This window comes from Elgaria multicarinata, chromosome 10 (genome assembly GCF_023053635.1).
Source record: "Elgaria multicarinata webbii isolate HBS135686 ecotype San Diego chromosome 10, rElgMul1.1.pri, whole genome shotgun sequence".
NCBI classification, from domain to species: Eukaryota; Metazoa; Chordata; class Lepidosauria; order Squamata; family Anguidae; genus Elgaria; species Elgaria multicarinata.
Genome location: NC_086180.1, coordinates 178,609 through 201,225, shown reverse-complemented (window position 1 = coordinate 201,225; position 22,617 = coordinate 178,609). Strand labels below are relative to the sequence as shown.

Here is a 22,617-nt window from a genome sequence, read left to right as displayed (position 1 = left end):
CTCCAGAGCACTGGAATGCATCAGCTAGACGCCATCCCACCCCCCACCCCCAGGGCTTCTCAGCCCCCGGAACTGCCCGGCGTCCGGCCGTGGTGTCTTCACACGGCATCCGCGTGCACTTTCGCGTTCCGTGCGCGCCTTGTTTCCTTCGGCGGGAGAAACGCCCACGGAGACAGCCAGCGGAGGGCACCGCGCCGCCTCCAGGGCCCGCCGCCCGCTTCTACACGCGCCGCCGCCGCCGCCGCCGCCGCGCTGGCCCCAGCAGAGGCTGCTGCAGCCTCGGCGCGCTTGGCCGGCCGCCTACCCGCCCGGCTGGTCAGCAGGAGGAAAAGGGCCGCCACCTCACCTGCCTGCCCTGCGCGCGGCGCCTGCAGACGCTACCTGCGCGGGGCGGGTGCGTGCGTGGAGGCGACGTCACCGCCCCACCTGGCCGCGGGGCGGAGCTTCGTGGCAGGCGGCGGGCCGAGACGACGGAGTCGACGCCACTCCGCCGCTGTGCCTCCAGAGCCCGAGCCGGAGCCGCTCGCCTCCACCCACGCACCGACCGGCGGGGCGCGCTCGCTCGACCCCTGCCCGCGGCCGGCGGGATGGCGCTGCGCCTTCCCCGCCGCCGCCTCCTCCTGCTGCCGCTGCTGCCGCTGCTGCCGCTGGTCCTGCTGCCGCCGGTGGCTCCGGAGACGGCGCCCCCCGCGCTGCCCCGCATCACGCGCCTCTTCTCCGGTAAGGCCGCCGCCGCCGCCGCCGCGCTCGGTGTCTGCTCCGGGGCCGGCCGCCCGCCCTACCTCGGCTGCAGGCTGGCACGCCCGAGCGCCGGGGGCGCGGCGCTCCCTCCGCCTCCGCCCGGCCCCTCCTTCCCTCCTGCTCGCCTGCCTGCCTGCTTGCCTTTCCGTCCCCTGCGGCCTTAGGTAGCGGCATCTCCCTGCCAGCCGCCCCCGCCTGGCTGCCAGGCGTGGCGATGGCCAGACCGCGCCTGGGCTGGGCTGCCGCCCCCGCTGCCCGGTCGCTCGCCTGGGCCCGGGGCCGCCTCCCTCCCCCGGGCGGGGACGGGCTGGGGGCTTCTGCGCCGTCGCTCTCGCCGTCCTCCTCGCCCCCGGCAGGGTCCGCTCCTGGCCCCGCCCGGAGCGTCTTTCGCGCGCCCCTCACCTTCCCGTGGACGGGCTGGCCGGGGCGTGGCGGTGGTTGCCCAGCCGGGCAGGCCAGCCGCGTCTACGGGAGGGCGGCTTGTCCGTCTCTCCCAACCTAGAGGCAGAGCTGGGGCGCGGGGGGGGGGATGACGAGGCCACTTGTGGGGCACAGCGAAGGGGGGCGCCCCCCCGCCTCTGGTCTTGAGGGCAGCGCCTGTGCGGCCAGATTCGACTCCCCAGAAACGGTGTTGGGCTGGGCTGGTTGGTTGTCCGGCAGGGGAGGGGTAGGCGGGTGGGGCCGTTCTGCAGCTGCGGATCCCGGGCATCCATCCCCCGGGCCCGGCGCCCCAGTACAACCGCTGGCAGGTAAGCAAGAGGATCCAGGGCATGGCAGCTATGCTGGATACTTGGCAGGATCCCAGCTTGCTGGACTCATGGTCCCTGGATGGCACCATTGTGGCCTGCTCTGGGGCGGTGTTCTCAGGTCTTCTTGCCCGCTGGCTGGTGCAGGTGGAGGTCAGCCCTGCAGCTCTCCAATGGCACTCTTCTCAATAATAATAGTAGTAGTAGTAGTAATAATAATAATAATAGATTATGTATCAGGTAAAAGGGTGGCAAAGGGGGAGAGGGAGGAGCGAATAAGCTGGCAACCTCCTTGTGTCTTGAATGAAATTATCAAAGCAACTGTGGCAGCTCATGAAGCCTCTGGGCTCTTGTCAAGGGAAGGAGTTAAGCAGAACCGTGAGTTAAGCACTTGTCTGAGTTTAGCAACAGGGCAAGGAGGCGACTGCAGTGAACCCTTCCCACTTCTGGCCTTACAAATCCCACCTTTCCACGTGAACAAGCCTAATAAACAAAAAGGCAGCCGTGCATTCTTGCGTTTCATTTGCCAGGGTTTGTGTTCCTGTTTGATTCTCCTTATTTGGGCAAGGCTTATGTTTCCTGAAGGAAGGCTTCTTTTGTCTGACCGTCTCCAAGGTGGTGCCTGTGGACCTCTCTCTTGGAGCCCACTAGGGTCCCAGGCCCTCTTGACCTTCATCTTGGGTTTGCATTTATTTTGATTTAACCAGCGAAGCCAGGAGGCTGCGAAGTGAAGTGCCACCCTCCAAAGCTGCCTTTCTTTCCCCGGATGCCTCTTTGCTCCACATAAATTGTTGGCCAAATTGCTTTTCTTTCTGTGAAATGGGTGTTAGAGCAGAAATATTGGTTTTGTGTTTTGGAGCTCAGGCCCTGCCTCTGCCTTATAATTGTTTTGGGAAGTTACTTTTCGCCTTCTGGGAAATGGGTGTTTTGTGACTGGCCATGCCCCCATCACAACCATTTTGTGAGAGCACCAACAGCACTCCCTCAAGCTCCAAATGTGCCTCACCGACCCTGGTCTAACAGCTTCCTTGACATAGGTCATTAAATCATGCCGGCATCTTTTTGGATTTGGTGGTACGTTCCTGATCTGCATTGTACATTCTGAGCCCTGATACTGGATCAGACCAAGGGTCCATCTAGTCCAGCATCCTGTTCACACAGAGGCCAACCAGCTGTCGACCACAGAACCACGAACAGGACATGGTGCAACAGCACTCTCCCACCCATGTTCCCCAACAATTGGTGCACACAGGTTTACTGCCCCTGATACTGGAGGTTGGAGGGATAGTAGCCATTGGTGGCTTTGTCCTCCAGGAACATCAGAAGAGCCCTGATGCTGGATCCAAACTGCTTTTAAAGCCATCCAAATGGGTGGCCATCACCACATCTTGTGGTAGCAAATTCCATAGTTTAACTATGCACTGTGTGACGAAGTACTTGCTTTTATCTGTCCTGTCCTGAATCTCCCACCAATCAGCTCCATGGGATGACCCCATTGGGTTCTAGTATTTTGAGAGAGGGAGAAAAATGCCTCCCTATCCACATTCTCCACACCAAGCATCGTTTTGTACACCTCTATCAGGTCTTCACAAAATCACAGAATAGTAGAGTCGGAAGGGGCCTATAAGTTTTCCCTTAGCCTCTTTATTTCCAAGTTGAACAATCCCAGTTGTTGTAATTTTCCCTCATAGGGGAGATGCTCCAGTCCTTTGATCATTTTAATTGCCCTTTACTGCACTTTTCCCAGTTCTACAATATCTTTTTAGTTCTATAATATTCTAAGTGTGCTCACTCCATAAGTTTGTATAAAGGCAGTATGATACTGGCAGTTTTATTCTCAATTCCATTTCTAATAATGCTTAGCATGGAGTTTGCCTTCTTTACAGCAGCTGCACACTGGGTGGACATTTTCATTGAGCTTTTCCACCACAATCCCAAGACCTCTTTTTTGTTTGTTCACTGCCAGCTCAGATCCCATCATGTTCTATTTGCGGTTGGGTTTTTTTTGCCCCAACACGAATTACCTTTCACTTGCTTCCATTGAACCGCATCTGCCATTTGGATGCCCACTCTCGCAGCTTGGAGAGATCCCTTTGGAGCTCCTCACTATTTATTTATTTATTTATTTATATCCTGCCTTTTCCCCAGTACTGGGACTCAAGGCGGTTTACACAATCCCCTTTTGTTCTAACCACCTTAAAGAATTTGGTGTCATTGGCAAACTTGGCCCCTCCACTGCTCACTCCTAATTCCAGAGCTGCTGCTGTGGTGGTTTTCATAGGATCATACAATAGTAAAGCTGGAAAAGGCCTATAAGGCCTTCGAGTCCAACCCACCTCCCTGCTCAATTTTGAATAACCCCAAAGTGTTCTGGAGAAATCATAAAATCATAGAATAGCAGAGTTGGAAGGGGCCTACAAGGCCATCGAGTCCAACCCCCTGCTCAATGCAGGAATCCACCCTAAAGCATCCCTGAAATCAGATCCTCTGGGCTTCCCCTCTCGACTTCCTTTTTTACCAGTCCCGTCCATGTTGAGAAGTTTTGTCCTTTGAAGTCAAATGTGGCTGCACACCTTGGCAATTGTCCCCAATATATAGGTGTCAAATCTAACAGCCACTTCAACCACACTTAGGCTTTACAGCCGCCGCTAGGCACCACTTAGGGTTAAGTCCAGGGTCTCCTCCTGTCTCGCCTGTTCATGACCAAGTGTTCTAGGGTATCCGGACATTTCACCTCTTTGTTGTGACTAGAACAAGCATTGCCAGTCTATGTGAGGATAATTGAAACCACACATGGGTTACAGCTCTTTCTCTTCCAGAAGCCTCCCTGGTTTCATTCTCCATCTCAAGATTACCCTGAGCATTTTGGGTAGAGGGGACAACAGCATGTTGTCAGCAGTAAAATATTTTTGGGCCACAGTATTGTTGCTCACACTGATTCTGTGGAGGAGTCTGCTCCACTTGAGGTTTTTAGTTTGTTTGACACTATGCCCTTTTTGATGTACAGAGCAACAGCACCCCCAGTGCGCCCTTCCCTGTCCTTCCTGTTGATGCCTGTTTCCCATTGGCTGCTTCCATGCCACCAGATGTCTGTTATGCTCACAGTATCTGTTTTCCTTTAAAACCAAATGCTCGGACTCTCCCACCTCGGCGGCTCGGAGGCTTACAGCAATAGCACCAAAACGCCTTTTCTCCAGATGTCCCTGGCATGTGCCATTGGCCTCTTTCTCTGGCTACTGGGACCCACGGCACATTCATTGCTTAGTTCCACGTTATTCCCATTTAGACAGTAAGAAACACTTTCACCCTCATTCCCTAGGGAAGCTAAAGCTATCAATGGCTCCTGGTCATGATGGCTATATGCTGCCTCCCAGCTCAGAGGCAGGGATGCCTCTCACCACCAGCGGGTAGGAAACAAGAGTGGGGGATGTTGCCCTCATGCCTTAGCAGAGGAAGCTGCCTTATCCGCCCCCATCCAGTCTAGTATTGTCGAGGCTGACTGGCCCTCCTGGCTTCCAGGCTGGTGTCTTTCCCAGGCTTGCCTGGAGTTGCTGCCCAGGATTGGGCCTGGGTCCTTCTGCCCGCAAAACATGGCTCCCTCCCACGGGCATTTGGGCGTTCACTGCGGGAGGCAGGATGCTGGACGAGGTTGGCCTTTGGGCTGGTCCTGTTTCAGGGTGCTTCTTACATTCAAACAAAGTGAATAACACAGATCAGAAAAGGCACAAAGGCCAGAAAAGGTGCCAACGTGGCTACACAGAGTGAAGGAGGCTATGCAAAAACCATTTGATTTTAGTTAACATCTGGAAGGTGTAGCCAAACGGAATGGTTTGGGTTGTTGTTTTTACAACTTTGATAAAGCAGATGTAAGTTATGTCAAGAAGGTCTGGCCACTGCAAGTGGCTCTGGAATTAAAATTTTTCAAGAGTGCAGCAGAAGCTGGCAACACCGTTGCAGAAGTGAGTGAAAGCAAAGCACTGAAGGAAGTTGTGGGGCCCTCCTGGCCTGGTTGCATCAGGCTTTCCTCTCTCTGGTTTCTAGAGATGCCTCTATGTCAAACAGAAAGGCCAAACGGCACAAGTTTTAGAATAATTTGACAAATTGCAAGTAATAAGCAGCGCGTTGAAGTATCCTTGCTGGAGGGTTGACATGGGAGGTGGGTGTCTTGGGCCTGCTCTAGCTTGCTGCAGCCCTGGAAAGGGCCTGCTCTGTTTTCTGCAAAGGTGGTTCCACAGGGATCGGTATTGGGACCAATTCGTTTCAACTTGTTCATAGATAATCTGGAATTAGGAGCAAACAGTGAAGTGGTCAAGTTTGCCAATGGCACCAAATTATTTAGGGTGGCTAAAACAAAAAGAAATTGTGGGAATCTCCAAAGGGGAGGTTACAACAGCTGGGTTTGTTTGGCTTGGAAAAAATGAGGCTAAGGGGAGACCTGATAGAGGTGTACAAAACAATGCATGGTGTGGAGAATGTGAATAGGGAGGCATTTTCCTTCCTCTCTCAAAATACTAGAACCCAATGGGGTCCTATACCATGAAGCTGAATGGTGGGAGATTCAGGACAGATCAAAGGAAGTACTTCTTCACACAGTGCATAGTGAAATTATGGAACTCATTGCCACAGGATGTAGTGATGGCCACCCATTTGGATGGCTTGAAAAGGGGGTTGGATAAATTCCTGGAGGCAAAGGCTATCAATGGCTACTAGCCCTGATGGTTATGTGCTACCTCCAGTGTCTGAGGTAGTAAGCCTATATGCTCCAGTTGCTGGGGGACATGGGTGGGAGGGTGCTGTTGCACCATGTCCTGACTTGTTGGTCCCTGGCCGATGGCTGGTTGGCCACTGTGTGAATAGAGTGCTGGACTAGATGGACCCTTGGACTGATCCAGCATCAGGGCTCTTCTGATGTTCTTACATTTGGAGACCTCTTTCGGCGCTGTCTGTGTAGTTCCTGTTCCCGGCCTGCCCCCCCCCCCCCCCGCCCCGGCCTGCCCCTGGCATTTCCTGGATGCTGTTGCTCTCTTGAGAGCTAGGTGGTCGGGCTGACAGCCCTGTCAGTGGGAGAAGGGCACAGTGTGGCACCTCCCTCCTCAATGTCTTGATGTGACTCTGGGAAGACCTTGACACTTAGCTTAATTCTTGTCGAAGCTGCTACGCCTAAATCTGCAGCCAGACAATGTCAGCTGCAATTTATTTTGGCTGATGATGGCTTTTATTAGAATCGTGCGCAGTTCTTGTGGCGAGCGCTTTAGCCACTTTCAGGCATTCTGGCTTGTGAGGAACAGTGGCAGTGGCGGCGATGTGCACGCGTGTGTATGTGTCTGCCTGCCTGTGGAGCAGTCGGTGTTTCTTGAGTATGTCATTTAACGGTTCATGCACTGTGAGACCGCAATGGAGGAACGTCTCTCAACAAGTGGCTTTTGGTTCCTTCCTGGGGTTTCGAGACAGCTCAACGGCACCTCTGCGTTGAAAGCCCAGGGTGATTCAGCCCCATCTCATGAGTGGATGGCTTCCGCAAGGCCTGTTTTTGTCTGTTCTTTTAACTCCCTGTGATGCTTCTTCTGGAACAATGAGACAAGTAAGGCAGGGCAGGTTAGAGTCGTATAACACTTAGGTGCAGTGTGGAGAAAGTAGCCAGGAAGGCATTTCTGTCCCTCTCTCAGGATGCTGGAACCCAAAGGAGTCATTATCCCATGGAGCTGAAGGGTGGGAGATTCAGGACAGATAAAAAGATGCCCTTCCTCATACAACACAGACTATGGGATTTGCTGCCATGTGATGCACTTACGGCCACCAGCTTGGTTGGCTTTAAAAGGGAAGTAGATGAATTCGTGGAGAAGGATGAACCTATCAATGCCCCCCCCTTGCACCATTGGTGGAAAATACATTAAGTGGTGGCATGAGACAGGGCCTTCTCCATGGAGGCTCCTGGACTTTTGAGTGGCTGTTTCCCAAGAGGTATACCTAGTGCCAGCCTTACTATTATTTTGATGCCAGGATGAGGCCTGTTTGTTCACACAGTTGATGACTAGTTAGGTTTGCTTGGATTAGTTCAATGATTCAATCAGAGTTTCATGTTTTGTTTCCACTGACAACCTGCCTTTCATTATCTGTGTCTCTGTATGTAACAACAGTATTAAAATCCAAGAAATTAATAAGGATAAAGAGAGAGGGAGGGATGCTTTAATGCTGTTGTTACTCACCATGAGATTATTATTATTATTTTTAAAATGAAGGATGGCATATAAGTGGAAATGACCAATGGATCATGCCAGCCGCGTATTATTCCCAGGATCAGAGGCAGGGTGCCCCTGAAGGCCAGTTCCTGGGGAGTGGGAGGGCTGTCGTGGGCTTCTCCTTGGGGCACTTGATTGGCCAAGGTGGCAGCATCATGCCGGACCAGGGGGGCCTTCAGCATGATCCAGCTTCTGACGTCCTCATCGAGAGTTTGGGGCTGCTGCCAGTGGATGCCACTTGGCCCCTGGCGTGGCCCTTGCCACCCACTAACCCGCACGAGGTCACCACCTTTGAGCTGCACCTTTGCCTCGCCGCTGGATGTCGAATACGCAGAGCAGCTGGCCGGTCAGCCTGTCTGGCCCTAAATGATTGCTAGTCCTGTGGATTCATGGTGTTGGACGGGATCAAGAATCTGTCGGCAACCCCAAATGATGTGGGCTATCGCTGTGTCAGCTGCCTCACCCCCTGGCCAACCTTCTGGCGTCCACAGCACTGAAGCAAAACTGTGGTCTGTCTAAAACTCTGAAGTCTGCTAGATGGAGGTTTGGGGCCTGAAGGGAGAGGTGCCACGTATTCCTCCCACGATGGTGCTTAGGTGGCAGGGTGGCTCTCTATCCTTCCTGGCTGCAGCATCGGGACTCTGCTGCTTCAGGTGCCTGGGGGTGGGCTCTGAGGGAGCCAGCGAGCCTGTATAGGGGGGCCTGCATAGGCGCTGGCAGGATAGCTGGATGCTCCTGGGGTGGGGTGGGGGCTACTGCTGCGTGGCGCTAGTAGTGCTCAGGCTGCTGCTTCTCCACCAGGATGGGAGCCGGAGCAGTGGCGCACATGCCCGTAGGGGAGGGCTGTGAGCACCCTCTGCAACATGGGCAGGAAGCCACAGTGCCAAAGAAGGAGCCCTGGGCTTGCTCTGGCAGAGCGTACTCCCACACCCCACGTGCCCTTGTGCAGGGGGACCTTCAGCTGCCGCCGCCTCGTCCCTCCAGCTTCCCCTGGAGGAGCCAGGCCAGTGAGCCTCCCCAGCCCCACCCACCTCTCCTGCCCTGCTGCCAGCTGAGAGCTGCTCTCAAGCGTTCCTGGAGTGGACCGCGAGCTGCTTGCAGGCGTCTTATTTGAGCAAGGGGAGTGCCTCCTCCTCCTGCTCCTCCTCCTCCACCGTCGGCAGGGCAGGGCAGGGCGCCCTCCTCCATGCGTGCCCTTGTCCCTGGAGGGTTCCGTGTGGGCTGGGATTGCACAAGGTGCGGCCCTGAGGTGTTTGCTGGCTGCTGCTCTTCCGCTTCCTCTTGACTTCCCAGGCTGAGGCCCGGACGAGCCCCCCTCATACCTCAGCAGTGCTTCTGCCTGGCCGGGCCTACAGCGCCCCTTCCAGCCAAGGGGCCATGGCAGGGCTGAAATCCGCCCTTGCTGTGGCTTCCTTGCAGGGCCGAGGTTGCTGATGGCAGCCAGGGAGGTAAACGTCACAGGGCAGGAGCGGAGGCAACCTTGTGGCTGCCTCCGGGCAATACTGGCCTGGGGTGTATTACTGAGACCTGGCAGGGGCTGGTCCAGGGGAATTCCCCCCCCCTCAGCTCCCTGCCTGTGGAGGGAGTGGCAGCTCCCACCTGTGGAGGGAGTGGCAGCCTGTGTGCACTGCCTGCCAATCGCTGTGTCTGATTCGATGGGATCAGTCTTGGAGTTGGCGTTGAAGGTTCTCCGGATGTACCACCTGGGGGAGCTCAGCTTGCAGGCTGAGGCTGCTGCGTTCACAGTGTCCACAGCAATTGTGGGGCTGTCACAACGTCATTGTTGCAACATGTGTAGCCTCACATCCCCCTGACTTGGTCTTCTTGACTGGGCAGGGGGACGCTGACCTGAGGGCGGGAGAAACTGCCTTGCACCGAGCCCAACTGTGGCTCCATCCAGCCCAGTGGGCTGTGGGCTCTCCAGGGTTTCAGGAAAGGGTTTTTCCAGCCATCTGTGGAGATGCTGCCGCCGGGGATGGAACCTGGGACTGTCTGCGTATGAAGCAGGGGCTCTACCATGGCGCTACAGCCCCTTCCAAAGTCTCTTGGACCTCTCAGCGGCTCTCAGCGCCATTGACCACAGTATCCTTCTGGATGCACAGTCTGGATCGGGGGCTGAAGGCAGGCTGTTACCTACCTCTCCTACTTGGGTGGCCAATTCAGAAGGTGCTGCCGGGAGACCCGTTGCTCTTCTCCTTGACAGTGGTGCTATGGGTTCCACAGGGCTGTGTTTCATCACCTGTGCTGTTCAACATGAAACCATTGGAAGAGTTTATCCAGAGATGAGGACTGAGGTGTCAGCAGCTGGCGGATGACACCCAACTCCACTCCTACTTTTCCCCTGATGCAAGTGAGGCCGTGGATGCTCCGAATCAGTGCCTGGCTGTGATAATGGATTGTATGAGGGCAATAAACAGACACTCGATCCGAGTGGTTGGCGTGTCCGGCTGTGTGGTGTTCAGTGGGTTCTGGAGGGGGTTGCGTTCCTCCGAGGGATCGGGTCCATTGTTTGGAGGTGTTTCTGGATCCAGCCTTGTTACTTCTGAGTGGCGCAGAGGCCGTTCTCTCAGCCCCTCCCTCCCCAACCCTTTGTCAGGTGCTGGCGTTCGAGGGCTCCTCGTGTCACTAACTGGAAGGTCTTGTGCAGCTGTTCCGTGTCTTTTTACTGAGCGGATTTTCTGCAGTAAGGAAAAAGGTGGAAGAAACGATGGGGGAACCGGGGAGGGTGGCGGGTGCAAGTTGGCGTCGTCTGGATCCCCCCGCAGAGTTCCGTAAATGAGGCAAGGCGATGGCACCCTGGAAGCCGCGTCCGCTGCAACCGCCCCAGGTCAGAGGCAGCCTGGCTGCAGTTATCACCTCTTGCCAGGGTGGCAGCGGTGGCGGCAAAGTATCACTGCAGGCCTCTTCCGCCACCCTCCTCCAGCAGCCCCAGCCAAGAGAGGGGTGGGCAAGGGGCTACAACGGATCAGGGCCTCTTCTAGGAACCTCAGGCCTTAGACCGAGTCGGATCCCCCCTCCCCCCCTTGTCCCTCTAGTCCAGTACTGTTGACATTGACTGGCAGCCATGACTCCCTCCCTCCCTCCAGTGTTTCAGGCTGGAGTTCCAGGAGACCGAAGCTGCTGCCTCCTGCAGGCCCCTGAGCTGCGGCTGAAGCCTGCCCTCCCCAGAGCAGGCGCGCCTGGTGCCTGTGTGTTGGGCTTGTTGTTGTTGTTGTTATTATTATTATTATTATTATTATTTATTTATTTATTTATTTATTTATATAGCACCATCAATGTACATGGTGCTGTACAGAGTAAAACAGTAAATAGCAAGACTCTGCCGCATAGGCTTACAATCTAATAAAATCATAGTAAAACAATAAGGAGGGGAAGAGAATGCAAACAGGCACAGGGTAGGGTAAGCAGGCACAGGGTAGGGTAAAACTAACAGTATAAAGTCTGCACAACATCAAGTTTTAAAAGCTTTAGGAAAAAGAAAAGTTTTTAGTTGAGCTTTAAAAGCTGCGATTGAAGTTGTAGTTCTCAAATGTTCTGGAAGAGCGTTCCAGGCGTAAGGGGCAGCAGAAGAAAATGGACGGAGCCGAGCAAGGGAAGTAGAGACCCTTGGGCAGGCGAGAAACATGGCATCAGAGGAGCGAAGAGCACGAGCGGGGCAATAGTGTGAGATGAGAGAGGAGAGATAGGAAGGAGCTAGACCGTGAAAAGCTTTGAAGGTTAACAAGAGAAGTTTATATTGGATTCTGAAGTGAATTGGAAGCCAATGAAGAGATTTCAGAAGCGGAGTAACATGGTCAGAGCGGCGAGCCAAGAAGATGATCTTTGCGGCAGAGTGGTGAACAGAAATCAACGGACTGATGTGAGAAGAAGGAAGGCCAGAGAGAAGAAGGTTGCAGTAGTCCAACCGTGAAATAACCAGCGCATGAACAAGCGTCTTGGCGGAAGAGACAGACAAAAATGATCGAATCCTGGCAATATTATACAGGAAAAAACGACAAGATTTAGCTACTGCCTCAATATGAGGAATAAAGGAGAGCGAGGAGTCAAATATAAAGCCAAGACTACGGGCTTCCTTGACCGGAGTAAGCGTAACATCATTGACATAAGAGAGAATGAGAGATGAGGAGAAGGTTTAGGAGGAAAAACTAGCAATTCAGTCTTTGCCATATTGAGTTTCAAACGACGATGAAGCAACCCGAGCACAGGCCCCTTTATCCCCCCGCCCCAGCTTTGGAAGAAACTGGGCTACTGCTTTTTAGATCCTTGCACTGCTGTTGGTTTTACTTTAGTTTTCTTCTGTGGCTGTTTTAAATCTATTTTGATTGTACATTTTGTTTTAACTATGTTCTTATATTTTATGGCTTTAAGCTCTCCGTTGTGAGCTGCTCATGAGAGCTTTGACTATTAGGCAGTATAGGAATGTAGTTAATCAATTAATTGCATTTGTATCAATAAATAGATAAATAACTTCTTGTTAGGCCCATACGTCTCCACAGCAAGGGGTGGGGGCGGGGGGCATTGCAGGAGCCTCCGCTGCCTCCGCTTGTGTGCCTGCATGCAGGAAACCTTCAGCTGCCAGGCCGCGGCTGGGAGCAGGGGTGTGTGTGTGTGCAGGCAGAGCCTTTCTGTGGCCTGGCGGAGCGGGGGGGACACACACTCATGGCCCTGCTGCTCCGGACAGGCATGGGACCCGCCCAGCACAGAGACTCCCAGCGCTTTTCTGGAGAGCCTGAGCTGCCCACAGAGGGGCCTTGTCCCACGCTGTGCCGACAGCCCTCCAGCCTCTGGAGCACAGAGCGGCGTTTGTCTGGGGACCGTGAAGAGGCAGCTCTGGAACTCGGCCCCTGCAGAGGCTGGGTCTCCCCTGCGGAATGCTGGGGCTGATGGCATCCAGTTGGCGCTCTGCTCAGGCCCATGGTGTGTGGGGATCCGGACGCAGGATGGGGCGGCCTCCCGGCAGGGCAGCACACCATGCCCATCCATCACAGCAACAGGGCTCCCTCCTGGGCCGGGGCTGGCCAGTCTTCCCCTGCTGCCTGCAGAGATGCTTAGTGGCATTCAGTGTGCTGCCTCCTCCTCCTCTGAGGGGCCCGATTTGTGCCTGTTCCCAAGGCAGAGCAGGACATGGGTGCCTCTTCCAAGCCCCCTGGCCGTGCTGCTGGGCCCCACTGCTGGGCCCAGAATGGAGCCGTGGAAGACTGGGAAAGCCTGAGGGTGCATCAACCCTCAGGTGCGACCCCAGTTAGAATGCTGTGTGCAGTTCTGGTCATCACACCTTCAAAAAGATACTGTAGAGATGGAGAAAGTGCAGAAAAGGGCAAGTAAAATGATCCAAGGGCTGGAGCATCTTCCCTGTGAGGGAAGGTGACAACAGCTGGGATTGTTGAGCTTGGAAAAAATGGAGGCTGAGGGGAGACCTGAGAGAGGTGTACAAAACTGTGCCTGGTGTGGAGAACTTCTGATCAACTATGAAACAATTGGAAATTAGTTTCCTGCATGTTGAGAGGTGGGGGTGTCTTCCATCCTGAGGGCCGCATTCCATTTCTGAACAGCTCCCGGGGGCCACATGCCAAGGGTGGGAGGGGCCTAAGGCAGAGTGGGCGGGGCCAGAATGCCAGCCTGCTGTGGCTTCAAGCGCTCACTGCCAGAACTTGGCCTTTGGACAGGCTTTTCGACCTTTCAGAATGGAATGGGGTGGGGGGAGGGAAGCCATGAAATCCCCCAATGACCGGTGGTTGTGCGGAAGCCTGTGGGGCCGGGGAAGGGGTGAATTTGAGTGCCGGATTCGAATCCAGGGAGTGCTGGATCCGGCCTCGGAACCTGAGGTTGCTCTCCTTGCTCTATGTGTTGCCCCCGGAGCGTTCGCTTTGAACGCCCTAGGCCTGCAGAGGCTGGTCATGGCAGGTTGGCTATGCTGTGGTCTGCCCCGTCTCTCAGGCAGGTGGGCGTGGCACAGAAGCTGCCCGCCCTGAAATCCAGGCAAGCCTCATGGCCTGGGAGGCTGTGCCGCCTGCGTGCTGCTGGCTGAGTACCACATGCCCCAATTGGCACCCTCTTCTAGGAAGCAGAGAGTTCCCCAGGGAAAGTCCCAAAGTGCCAGAGCTGTAAGTAATCGGATGCTGCCCCACCAGTGGCTCAGCTCCTGGGTTGTGATTAGGGGCACTGGCCTCGATGTGTGTGCGTGGGGTAGGTGGGTGGGGTTCCTGCTGGGATTGGAGGCTGCTTTGCCTGGCTCATGAGGAGTCCATCATTTTATGTGTAGGGGGACGAAGCGAGGCGCTCTTGCTGCTCCCCAGAGGCTGCTTGCCTGCAGCGTCCCTGCGGAAGGCCTCTTCCTGTCAGCAGCCAGGTGCTGGGGGTGCCTGGGGCCAGGAAGCGGGGGGTCTCGTGGACCAACTGGGCAGGAAGCCTTGGGCAAAGTGGGGCACACTGGGGCTAGTGAAGGCCTGTGCTGCTCTTGATCCCATAGCAGGGAGGGGCCCGGTTGGCCCTGAAGGGAAGGCTTGTCTTCTTGAATCTCTGCCAAGTTGCTGTGCCTGCCGCCGGGCAGGTGCGGAGAACCAGGCGCTGCCAGGACCCACCCATGCCCGGCACTTAGAAGTGTGGGAGGCCCCGACGGGAGGGGAGCCGGTCCCCGCACTCTGCTTTTCCACCTGGAGCGTGGGAGAGCAAGGTGCCGCTTCCCTTGGTCTGAGCAGGGTCTTGTGGAGCTTCTGCCAACTTTGCAGGCAAGCTGTTGGCCATCCCGTCCCCACAGGCCGCTTGGCATGACTCTGGGAAGGCAGGCAGACAGCTAGCTCTGAAAGGATGTGTCTTCCCTGCAGGGCTGTTGTAGAACAGGCTGCTTGGGTTTCCCGCTGGCAACATGCCTATGCTGCGGGGGGGAAGGTGCGTGCACGCGCATGTGCGCAGGAGCCCTGACTCTCAGAGCCGCCCCACTGCTTTGGGGCATGCTTGTGTGGTGCAGGAGCCTTTCAGAACGGCGGCGCCCATTGGTTGGCCAGAGGCGGCTGCTGCTGCTGCAGCTGGAGCTCCAACAAGGATGTTTTGCAGCCTCTGATTCAAAGCAGGAGGGGAGGCCTGGGAGGTTCCTGTTTAATTAGAGGCGAGGATTTATCAAAGAGATGGCAAGCAGAGCGGGCAGCCGTCTTTGCCCTGGGAAGTGCTGCTGCCGCCGCCGCCGCCATTCCACATAGATCAAATTCCCACACTCTGTGCTGTTGCTGCTTCTGCTTCCCAGACTGCTCTGTTGAGCATTTCGGAGGTTGGCGAAGGTGCTGCCCCTTCCAGCCCACGCATGGCAACAGTGTGGCCCATGGAGCAACACAAAGGCAGTGGCGAAATTTCAGGCTCTACAGCCGTGTGGAACATGTGGCCCAACAGATGCTGTTGGACTACAACTCTCATCAGCTCTAGCCAGCATGGTCAGGGATGATGGGAGTTGCAGTCCAGCAACACGTTCCCCCATCTGTGCTTTTTGCCCTTCAAAAAGGGCAAAAAGGAGGAACCTGGGAACTACAGACCAGTCAGTCTGACATCCATCCCTGGGAAAATTCTGGAGCAGATTATAAAGAAGTCAATCTGTAAACACCTTAAAAACAATGCAGTGATTACTAGAAGCCAACATGGATTTGTCAGGAACAAATCCTGTCAGATTTATTTGATCTCATTTTTTGATCGGGTAACCTTCCTTGTGGACTGTGGGAATGCTGTGGACGTCATATATCTTGACTTCAGCAAAGCTTTTGACAAAGTGCCCCATGATATTCTGATTAACAAACTAGCTAAAAGCAGGCTAGATGGAACAACTATTACGTGGATTCATGGTTGGGTACAGAATCAGACTCAAAGAGTACTTATCAATGGAACCTTCTCAAACTGGGGAGAGGCAACGAGTGGGGTATCGCAGGGCTCAATCCTGAGCCCAATGCTCTTCAACATTTTTATTAATGATTTGGCCGAGGAGGTGCAGGGAACGCTTATCAAATTTGCAGATGACACCAAATTGGGTGGGATAGCTAATACCCTGGAAGACAGAAACAAACTTCAAAGTGATCTTGAGAGGCTGGAGTGCTGGGCTGAAAACAACAGGATGAAATTTAATAGGGATAAATGCTAAGTTCTACATTTAAGAAATAGAAACCAAATGCACAGTTACAAGAAGGGGGATACTTGGCTCAGCAATACTACAAACAAGAAGGATCTTGGAATTGTAGATCACAAGCTGAATATGAGCCAACAGTGCGATATGGCTGCAAGAAAGGCAAATGCAATTTTGGGCTGCATTAATAGAAATATAGCTTCCAAATCACGTGAGGCACTGGTTCCTCTCTATTCGGCCCTGGTTAGGCCTCATCTAGAGTATTGCGTCCAGTTCTGGGCTCCACAATTCAAGAAGGATGCAAACAAGCTGGAGCGTGTTCAGAGGGCAACCAGGATGATCAGGGGTCTGGAAACAAAGTCTGTAGTTCCCAGGTTCCTCCTTTTTGCCCTTTTTGAAGATAGGGACAACGTTAGCCCTAATCCAGTCGTCCAGCACCTCACCCGTCTTCCATGATTTTGCAAAGATAATAGACAAAGGTTCTGAGAGTTCTTCCGCTAGCTCCTTCATTACTCTAGGATGCAGTTCATCAGGCCCTGGAGATTTGAACTTATTCAAGGAAATTAGGTGTTCTTTAACCATTTGTTTATCAATCTCAAACTGCAATCCTGCTCCCTCAACTTCTGCTTCACTTTTTCCAGGGGGGGGGTCATAGACCCACTTTTGGGAGAAGACTGAGGCAAAGTAAGGGCGTTACTAGACGAGGCTCTAGCGCGCGTTACCTTCCGCAGTCACGTCGAGGCTTCCAGATGACGTTCACGAGGATCCGCCGTTATCCTGCGGCGAAGCCTCTTTCTCCCGACTTTAAAAAAGTGAGTTCTAGTGCGCCTTTTCCTGCCGTCCCGCGGTAATTTGGAGTACGTGTGGGAGGATGTGAGGTCACTGCGGTCCGCACTGGGCAGGAAAAGGCGTGCTAAGGGGGAGTGGTCAGCGGCTTCGGTCAAGCCACCTCCGCCATTTGCGCGCAGTCTGCCAGCTGGGGCAGCGCGGCGGAGCGGCTTTTTTTTTTTACTCACCCACTGATAGTTTGCGCAGGAACGGAGGAACGGAAAAGTGGCTAGTGTGCTGCTGGGGTGTGTGGGGGATGGGTGGGGGATGTGCGCCTGTTCTAGTGTTTTTTTTTTATTTCCCCAGTGACAGTTTGCGCAGGACCGGAGGACCGGAAAAGTGGCTGGTGACTCCTTGCGGTGGGCAGCTACCGTGGCCGCATAATGGCGGTGCTGTACGCTGCCTGTTAGTGTGGGTACCAGGCTGGCAGAGGGCAGAGCTGTTTGTGGGCTGCTGCCATGGCTACGGCCAGATGTGGGTTGGCTCCTTGGGATGGGGCACAGGGCACAGAGGCGATCACCGCCGCCAACACCTCAGAGGCATGATGGGAGATGTAGGCACAGAGTGCCCATGCAGACGATTGACCTCGGGTCATATTACACCCGCCACGACCCCCATCAGGAAGTGAGCGCATCAATGTTGACCCTCAACAGCACCAGCAGCACTTCAGCTGGCACTGGCACTGCCGCCGCCGCCGCCGCTGCCGCCGGGGCCTGCGGCGGCATCGCTGACGGCTGCGCAAGTTTGCGGTCTTTCGGACGTGCGCAAACCGTGCAGCGAGCGGAAAAAAAAGCCGCGGCAATCAGGCCGGTGTGGCTGCGCAACCGTGCTCGCGGCGGCAGCAGCACAACCGGCGCAAACTTCCGCCACAAATCGAAGGCAGGTGTGGAGCATGAGGCGTCACGGCTGAACGGGAAAAGCCGCTTTCACCGCTCCTCAACGACGGAACACCCGGTAGGTCTAGCAACGCCCTAGGAATTGAGCACTTCAGCCTTTTCTTTGTCATCTGTTATCAATTTGCCATCCTCATTAAGCAGTTGAACCACCATTTCTTTCCTCTATCTTTTACTACTCACGTATCTGAAGAAAGCCTTTTTATTGCTTTTACCATCCCTCGCTAATCTCAGCTCATTCTGAGCTTTAGCCTTCCTGACGCCATTTCGGCACTTCTGCGCCACTTGTCTGTACTCTCCTTTTGTAGCCTGGCCTTCCTTCCACTTCCTATATGTAACCCTTTTTATTTTCAGGTAATCTCTAAGCTTTTTGTGGAGCCACATTGGTTTCCTCTGTTGTCTTCTATCTTTTCTCCTTGTTGGAATTGTTTGTAACTGTGCCTTTAAAATTTCATTTTTTAAATACTCCCACCCATCCTGCACTCCTTTTCTCATTAGGTTCATTTGCCATGGGACCTTACTTATCATAGTTCTGAGTTTATTAAAATCAGCTTTCCTAAAATCCAGAGTACGTGTATGCCTACACTCAACTTTTGTCTCCTTCATAATCAAGAATTCAAGTATGACGTGGTCACTTCCCCCAGAGTTCCCGTAACTGCCACTTTATCCACTAAGTCATCCCTATTGGTCAATATCAAGTCAAGGATTGCCGACCCTCTAGTTCCTTCTACCACTTTCTGTAGGAGAAAGTTATCACCCATACATGTCAGGAATTTCTTGGAAGGTAGTATTGGTCTCCCAACAGATATCAGGGTAATTGAAGTCCCCCATCAACACTCCACCTCCCTTTCTATTTCTTCTGTTCTTTTTGAACAAGTTATATCCTTCAATTGCTATATTCCAGTCATGGGAGTCATCCCACCAAGTTTCAGTTATACCTATCAAGTCGTATTTGCCTTCATGTAATAAGAGTTCAAGTTCGTTCTGTTTGTTTCCCATGCTCTGGGCATTAGTATATAGACATCGAAGACCATGTGTTTTATAGTCTGGCTTTGTTCCTACATTGTTGCAGACACTATTTTGGGGCACTATTGGAGCTGTTCTCTGTACTGTGGTGCCTTGGCCTTCATCCATTGTTGCCTCGAGGTTTACGTCTCCCGCCCCGGTAAGATTCAGTTTAAAGCCCTCCTGATCAAGTTCTTCATGCTGTGGCCGAACACATTCTTTCCAGCCCTTGTGAGGTGCAACCCATCCCTTGCCAGCAGTCCATGTTCCAAGTAGCTTAGCCCTTGGTCCCAGAATCCAAAACTCTCACGTCGGCACCACCTTCGTAGCCAGTCATTCATCCGGAGTATTTTTCGTTCCCTTTCTAATCCTCTTCCAAGAACCGGGAGGATGGATGAGAAAACTACCTGGGCCCCAAAGTTCTTCAGTTTCCTTCCCAGAGCTTCAAAGTCTGAAATGATTTCTTCGTAGCTCTTCTTGGCGACATCATTTGTTCCCACATGGATGAGAAGAAAGGGGTATGTGTCCGTGGACTTTATGAGCTTTGGTAACCCTTCAGTCACATCTCTAATCTGTGCTCCAGGGAGACAGCACACCTGGCGAGTCCATGGGTCTTCATGACATACTTGGGTTTCAATCCCACACAGCAGGGAGTCTCCCACAACGACTACTCTTCTCTTCTTCTTGGTTGACCTACCTTCTGCCTCTTGTTCATTGTTGCACGGTGTCTGCTGTACTTCTTCCTCTGCAAACTGTCCTTCAGACTCATCCTCCAGAAGCTGAAAGCGGTTGCTTAACTCTAATGGTTCCACCGGTGCAGAATGCCTTCTAGTTCTTCTGCTCCTGACTATCGCTCTTTTCCAGAGAGTTTCCTCTTCATTGGGTTTCCTCAGCATACTCCACTTCTGCTTCAGCTGGCTGTTGCTCTTCAATCTCGTTCTTGTTGCTGTTGCAGTTCCACCGTTCGGTCTAAGAACTTCTCGTCTTCTCTTATTCTTTGGAGGGTGGACACTCACCGCTCAAGTCCTCTCACTTTTTCTTCCAAAAGTGCCACAAGCTTGCGCTTGTTGCAGGTATACGCCATGTTGAGCTCAGGCAGAAACACGAACATTGCACACCCTTTGCAGGTCACCACCTCTAGGGACTCCTTTCCATCCATACTGTCTATTTCTGCTTTGTTTTTTCCTTTCTGATTATAGTGGAATTGCCTTTGCTTTGTCCTGTCCTCTCTGAAGGTACACAATTATATGAGTAGGTCTTAAGGGAAAATAAGATTTTTTGGTTGGTTTTTTTTTTAATATGTGGTTTTGTGGTTTTTTTTTCTCTTTACGTTTTTCTTTGTGTCCCCCCCCTTTGTTTTTCTTTCTTTCTTAGAGGCCTCCCCCTTGACCTCTCCTGCCGAACTCCCCCTGTCAAACTCCTGTTTGCTCTTCCTATTCGCTCGCTTTCTGTTCGCTCGCTCTCTGGGAACTGGCTTGCTTTTCTAGCTTCTACTTGAGCTGGGCCAGCTGCTCTTCCCTGCTTCTGCTCAGCTCCAAGTCAGGAAACAGAATGATAGCACTCTTCAAATACTTAAAAGGTTGTCACACAGAGGAGGGCCAGGATCTCTTCTCGATCCTCCCAGAGTGCAGGACACGGAATAACGGGCTCAAGTTAAAGGAAGCCAGATTCCAGCTGGACATCAGTAAAAACTTCCTGACTGTTAGAGCAGTACGACAATGGAATCAGTTACCTAGGGAGGTGGTGGGCTCTCCCAGACTAGAGGCCTTCAAAAGGCAGCCGGACAACCCTCTGTCAGGGATGCTTTAGGGTGGATTCCTGCAGTGAGCAGGGGGTTGGACTCGATGGCCTTGTAGGCCCCTTCCAACTCTGCTATTCTATGATTCTATGAAAATGATTCCAGCTAGTTAGAGAAGGAGAGAGAGGGAGAGAGCAGCACTTTCTGTCTCTACTCTTCTCCCTCCCTCCCTCCCTCCCTCCCCCACCTTCTCCCTTGCAAGCCTTTCCTGCAACTGAGGGGACTGTAAAAGGCTGGTGGGGGCCGAGTGTCCTGCTCTCCAGTGGGGTAAAAGTCCAGCAGCTGCTGTGCGCACCTGAAGCATCTTTGGATATGCAGGGGCAGGATGCAGAGAGGGGGGGCGCTTTAGCCTCAGGGGCTGGTAGAACCAGAACCCCAGTTTCCATGTCTAGTCTTGGATGGTGGCCTTAGCGTGGGGTGGGGTGGGGCTTCCCTTCCTCCCCACCCTCCTCCTCCTTCTCTGCTACCACATGACAATGTTCCTTGGAAGGGGGCTGCCCTTGTCACTCTTTGCAATCAAAGTTCTTTGCATGTGCAAATGTGTGCAGCTTCCTTCAGCCCCCTGTTTCTTGCTCTGGGCCAATCCAGGGGGCCAACTACTCACCTGCAATTGCATTTTTATGCTGCCCAATAGCTGAAGCTCTCTTGGCGGTTCTTGAAGGCCTCTAGTGTGGGAGAGCTGGACGAGATGGAGCCTGGGTCTGATCCAGCATCAGGGCTCTTCTTCTGAGGTTCTTACGCCTTCCATTTAGATAACTAGGACATTTTGGTATCAACTGTTAGATTAAGAGAAACTTGTTAAAAATATGTTTGCTACTATCTTTATTGTACTTTAAGTGATTATAACTTGTGTATATTTAGGGATGTTTCTGATCTGCCTCATCTTAGCTGAATCTTGTTATTCCCTTAGACTGTTTGAGCAATAAATATATAGTCTTTAGTACCAAGTTTGTGTTGTCTGCTTTGAGGGAAGTTTCAGGGACTCCTACTCATTTGTTAATTCTTGAAGCCCAAAACACTCAGCAAGGATTCGTAAATCTGTCTCTGAGTGGGGTCTGACCATAAAGCCATTGTATTCTCTCTAGTTCAGGTGAATCTCAGAGACACCTGTTCAAGTTTGGGAAACAAGCTAGTTGGATGGAGCAAAGTGAGTGAGGAGAGACGTGAAAGGTAGTGAAGTGGAGTGGTGAACTTTGATGCCTTTTTAAAGAAATATAATTAACGTACATTAAACAGGAGGCGAGGTGCGTTCTGCCAGCAGATGTGGAGTGAGGACTGGCAGGAAATCGGGGCACGGGGGTGGGATGTCCTTCATGGCTCAGGCAGCGTGGCTAGGAGCGGAGTCGGAGTGGCTGTGACTCCCAAGCCCACCTGGGCTCCGATGCTAGCCCAAAGCAGGGCTGCAGAAAAGACCTATTTTATGTGCCTGGGCGGCATTTTGCACGTATGGGCCCCGTGGAAGTTGTGGGCATTTTTCAGCCCTGTCCCCTAAAGAATGGAGGCCTGGGTGCCTTCCCTCCAGGCTTTCACTCCTGGCCTCCACGAGAGGCCTCCCCAGTTAAGGGGTCTCTGGCTCTGCCTTCTGTCCGTGGCTGGCCGGGCCTAGCTCAGGGGGCCGGGGGGCTGCCTTCCTGCCGGAGGCGTCTTCCTGTTCTGGGGCTACTGTCTCAGTCCTGCCAGAGCATCAGCCGGCCTTCCACCATGGAGCCCTGCTGGCTCTTTCTGGCCATGCCCCCACCTCTCCCCCTCCACCCCCACCCCCATCGGCGCACCCCCTCTCCTTGCTCCCAGCAAGGCGGCTGTGCTGCAGCCTCTTCCCAGGCCTGCTCTGGCCCCCAGCGGCGGTTCTTTGTGATTCCTGCCCAGGCTCTTAAAAGGCCCAATTGTTTGTGCTCTCTGAATGCTTCCCTTCAGACCCTGCTGGGCCCAGCGGCCTTGGGCGAGCCCTCCACGGACAGCGCACCCACCCACCCACCCACTCACAGCTGCCTTAGCCTGATTGAGGGCTGGGCCCGCCCCAGCCGTGCTTGCAAGGAAGCAGAGCCTATTGAGCACAGCGGGGCTGGCTTCTGAGCACCCTCTGCTGAGATGACGCAGTGGGAGAGGGCGGGAGACAGGGCGAGGCACCAGCCCTCTTGCGCCCTGGATCTGGGTAGCCGCCGTTTGTTGCCTTTCGTAGCCCCGTGTGGAAATGACTCTCTACGTGTTCACTGGCTGATTCAGTGATGGGGTCCGTTGAAAGAGCACGGTGGAAGTGGCGGGGGCG

At 53.7% G+C, this 22,617-nt stretch overlaps 1 protein-coding gene across 1 annotated transcript in view; it reads left to right on the top strand.

Annotated features, from left to right (window-relative positions):
• Nucleotides 1-665: 665 nt before the first annotated feature.
• SEMA4F (ssemaphorin 4F) overlaps nucleotides 666-22,617 on the top strand; it is a 38,195-nt gene continuing 16,243 nt past the window's right edge. The window contains exon 1 of the mRNA XM_063135134.1: nucleotides 666-720. The gene's annotated coding sequence lies outside the window, so the exon portion shown is untranslated. The remainder of the gene's footprint in view (nucleotides 721-22,617) is intronic.